This window comes from Asparagus officinalis, chromosome 1 (assembly GCF_001876935.1).
Source record: "Asparagus officinalis chromosome 1, Aspof.V1, whole genome shotgun sequence".
In the NCBI taxonomy this organism is placed as follows: Eukaryota; Viridiplantae; Streptophyta; class Magnoliopsida; order Asparagales; family Asparagaceae; genus Asparagus; species Asparagus officinalis.
The window spans coordinates 30,397,431-30,402,290 of NC_033794.1; the positions used below are offsets into that span (position 1 = coordinate 30,397,431).

Consider the following 4,860-nt stretch of genomic DNA (forward strand, 5'->3'; position numbering starts at 1 on the left):
TCGTCGTCGAGTCCGATAAGGCCGATATGAACGTGGAAACCTTCTACGATGGGTATCTCGCCTCAATCATGGTCGAAGAGGGAGGCGTCGCCCCCGTGGGCTCGGCGATTGCGTTGCTCGCCGAGACCGAGGCCGAGATCGAGCAGGCCAGGTCAAAGGCCCAACCTTCCTCCTCCTCATCCGAAACCCTAGATTCATATTCCCCTCCGGCGCAGCAAGAAGCCCTAGATTCAGAAAGGTAATTTATCCTTATTTTTTCCTTTTTGCTTCTTATTCTTGCTATTACTGTAGCTAAACTTATCTTTTGATCATTGAATTTTACATAGTATTTGTATGCACTAGTGTTATCTTGTTGATATATAATAGTTGGCTTAATTTATCCTTGTAAAAGAGTTAGATCGTGTACTTATTCTGCATGTTTGTTAGACATATTCATGCTTATGTAATATTGTTTACTATTCTGCAAATGTTACTCATGACTCAGTGATCTATATTTAAGGGGAAGTAGCACTAGTTAGTACTTGTTCAAATATGTACATATGAAACAACACTGCACTGTATAGTCTTCCTGGTCCTGGGACTGATGTGCCATGTCTTTCTACCCTTGGTACTGCATGCATGAACTTATGATCTTGTGCATTTGTTCCTGCGAGACAAGAAATCTCTCTACAATCCTAAGTTGATGAGTTATGATCTGAGAATGTATATCAACAAACATAACACTTAATTCTGCCCCATATATAATTTTTTTTTCTTTTTGGCAATTTAAAGACCACTATAGTGGAAGCATTAAACCCTAGTACTAGCATGGCAGAACTTGTAAAAAGAATAAAACAGGGGTAAATAAATGTATGTCAAGCTGTCAACTTGATACAATGCTCCAATACGTATCAAGTGACCACTTCATCAGCTTATCCAAAATTTTAATTGGTGTCCAGCTAACAATATATATCAAGCCAAAGTAACAGTTTACTGTTTCTTAATACTTTCTGAAAAACTATATGTTTGTGGTTTTATAATTATAGTGGAGGAATAAAATGATTTTTCCGATAAATTTTTTTATCCATTTTGATCATATCTTAATATTAGTCTTCTATTAGATTATTGAATGAAAGGTAAAGCTTTACCTAAATGCAATGTTCCAGGACCAATACGAACAATGACAACTGCGGTTGCATTGCTGTGATTGCTATTGTTTGCCCTGCATTGCGATCATATGCTCAGTGTTTCATCATTATCCAACATCAACATGATTAGTTTTCCTATTAAATGGATTAAATGAGGTTATATACTGGGGACATATCAAAGCGAACAAATTTTCAAAAAGCTTGGCTAAGGTTATATATATATAGCCCTTGACCTACTATCATCCTTCTGTTATCTGGTACTGGATCCAATTAAAGGCAAGTACAGGCTCAAAAACTGACATAAAATCTTGGTATCTAGTTGACACTTTGGCCGAGCTATCATTTTTTATTATGTGGCTCATGGGTATTCTGGCTGGAAAATTTACCTTGACAAAAATATACGAGGCTAAGAGATTGAAATGCTCATAAGTTAGTCACAAGAAGAAATTTGTGGAAGATCAGACTCTCAGTTTAGTGATCCAAGTAACACATCAATGAACTAAATATAGTTATCTGATTGTACTCCCCAACGCGCTAATTGTTGTGTATGTATGAACACATTTTTGTATGCATTTATCATCGAGTGCAGGCACAGAAATATACACATCTCCTAAGAAAGGCCAGGCTAGACTGAAGTAATCATAGCACTTTTCTGTAAAGCCTTCGCTTAATACTTGTAAAATATTCCGATGCTATTCTATTTGTGCTTATGTCAATTCTTCATTTATGATTTATGATGTAGGGAATTTCCGAGGGAAGACAAGGAAGGGAGGCACAAAATTTAGTGCGTGTAAGTTCTATGTCGTCCTCTTTTAGCTGCTTTGTTATTTTATATCATTCGGGGTTTTGCCTTGACATGATACAACACTCCAGGTGTATCTGGAAAATTTGCGGCCTAAGGAAGTTGGTACGGATGTGCTGATTACTGCCTATGAACCTGTCTTAATCAAGTAAGAATCTTATAAATCCGAATTTTTAGCATAATTAAAATTGAACTGCCAATTTGTTGTTTTATCACTTAATATTTCTTTGCATTTGTTAAGTAAAAGTGCAAATCAAAGTTCTTTTTTCCCTATAAAGGAACTACAATTGAAAACCACACCTCAATTTACTAATGTTTGTTTCGCTGTGATTTTAATTATTCTAAAATACCTTTGTCCATTCATGCTAGTATCACATTGGTTCACGCGGTAATTTTTTTTGGGTGTCCACACCTAACATGCTTTATTTTTATCATTACCAAACAGAATGGAAACTCAGCTATTTTAGTTTATTTCTTTGACTCAAGAATGTGTTAGCGTTGAATGCAAATGGAATCACTGTTAATCTCAATGTGATACCATCACACCTACAATCATTGTATACTTAGATCTGCAACTAATTTTTATTACCAACTGGCCATCGTATAATTAGAAATTCTAAAATAGTGTATTTGAAAGCGTGTCTGTAGGATTTACAGGTATTTGCATCAGAGATTTGTGAAATTTTTACTCTCGCATTCATGGCTATTTTTGATGCTGCTTTATTCTTGTTATGCAGGAACTTGAATTTGATTATCTTGGAAGCATAGAGCAACTTGTCATGAGGTTACAAGCAAACTGGAATATTTAAACAGTTGTTCCCTTCTTTATTTTCTTTCACATTTTCCTCTCTTTTCATTGTGTTTCTTTTTTTCCTCCATGGATTACAAGCAAACTGGAATATGTAAACAGGTCTTTGAGTGTTGACTTAGAACTGGAAATGAATGTAACTATTTTGTAATGGGAGCAAATTCTTTGTTTATCATACTATACAACTTGTTTGGAGTATAATTTGATGTCTGGTTTCTTTGTTGATGTGAATGAGAGCAAATTTTTTGTGGATGTTCAGGTTCAGTGTAGGCTAAAAAGCGTCACTAAAAGTAACACTTTTGCCGACGTTATATTGCGTCGCCAAAAGTAATATCTTTTAGCGACGTTATCTTGCGTCGTCAAAGATATAGTTTTTAGCGACGTTTCATTCTGCGTCGCTAAAAGCTACACTTTTGCCGACGTTAACTTGCGTCACCAAAAGTATAATTTTTAGCGACGAACAGTTTTGCGTCGTTAAAAGCTATATTTTTGCCGACGCATTGGCTTTTGCCGACGCTGCATGCGTCCCCAAAAGTACAAGGTTTGCCGACGCACTTTTGCATATGAAAAAATTCTGCATACTTTTGCCGACGCAAAATACTATGCGTCGCTAAAAGATATACTTTTCTCGACGTATGAAGCGTCGCCAAATGTGTTGACTTTTACCGACGCAGTGTGTTTGCGTCGCCAAATATTTTTCTTGACACACTTTTGGTGACGCGTTAGCGACGCTGTATTTTATGTCGGAAAAAGATTTTTCCCGACGTTTTTTAAACTTTTGCCGATGTTTTTGTTTCGTCGGCAATGTTGTATTTTGTTGTAGTGAGTTAGGACCACAACCAAAATCCCCACTCGATTCCTTCCCTGAACGAGAGGTCCACTTTCAATTTGAGCAATCAAATCTATAAAAGTTAGGGTTGCCTCCAACCTCACTTGGTCGAACCTGCACCGGAATACCCCTTTCGATAAACGAAAGACTTCCATCTTTTCCTATTCGGCCAAACCTATAAAAGTTAGGTCCGAAATCAGAATTTCACCTTAATAAATGAGGAATTCTTTTCTTGGATTAAGCAACAAATCTTATAAAAGTTAGGGTTATTTGAATATTTTTGATTCTCGGAGTGGAGATCCCACTCCTAGTTTCACCTTTCCGGATTCTGGGGGTGGAGATCCCACCCCACTCCTAGTTTCACCTTTCCGGATTCTGGGGGTGGAGATCCCACCTCGAGTCTCCTTTGCAACTGGAGATAGAATATAAAATTCTTCCTCTTTAGTTTTGGGAGATAGAATATAAAATTCTTCCTCTCCCGCTCTGGGTTTGTCTTTACCTTTAGAAAAGACACAATTCTCAACTCTAAATCCGTACATTTCATGCACGGGGGATTTTATCTCAAACCCTAAAATAGAGATAAGTCTGCATCTAACACATGCTACCGGTTTAGTCTTTCACCGAATGAAAAGACACCAGAATACGAGTCTGGGGAATTTTATCCCGAAGCCTAAGTAGGGATAAGTCAGCACCTAACACGTGTTGTCGGTTAGTCCTTGACCATAAAAAGGACAAAAGCCCATATATTCGATATTGTGGCAGGTTGTTATTAATAACACCAAAATCCGTGCTTCACACACAAGGGGAATTTTATCCTGAATCCTAAGTAGAAATAAGTCAACGCCTAACACGCGTTGTCGGTTTAGTCTTTCACCGATTGAAGAAGACACCAGAATTCTAGTCTGGAGAATTTTATCCCGAAGCCTAAGTAGGGATAAGTCAGCGCCTAACACGCGTTGTCGAGTAGTCTATTCCCGTAAGAAAGACGAAGTCTACGAATTTAATATCATAGCACTAAGAGAGTTAACTCTCTTAGCACAACGTCACATGCGAAACGGACTTAAACAATCCGCATGCAAGCCCGACTCAAACAGTAATCGGTAAAGGCACGTCAAATCCGTTGATGGCTGAGGATTGGCCAAAAATCCTAAGTCTACGTCTAACACACGTCGCCGGGTAATCTATTCCCATAAGAAAGACAAAGTCTATGTATTCAATATCGTAGCACTAAAGGAGTTAACTCTTTTAGCACAACGTTACATGCAGAACGGATTTAAGCAATCTGCGTGCTAGC

The 4,860-nt window shown here is 37.7% G+C and overlaps 1 long non-coding RNA gene across 1 annotated transcript; it reads left to right on the plus strand.

Annotated features, from left to right (window-relative positions):
• Window positions 7–2,943, plus strand: LOC109822291. Its single transcript, XR_002242072.1, has 4 exons — window positions 7–238; window positions 1,870–1,917; window positions 2,001–2,077; window positions 2,667–2,943. It is a non-coding gene; the product is annotated as an uncharacterized LOC109822291 (long non-coding RNA).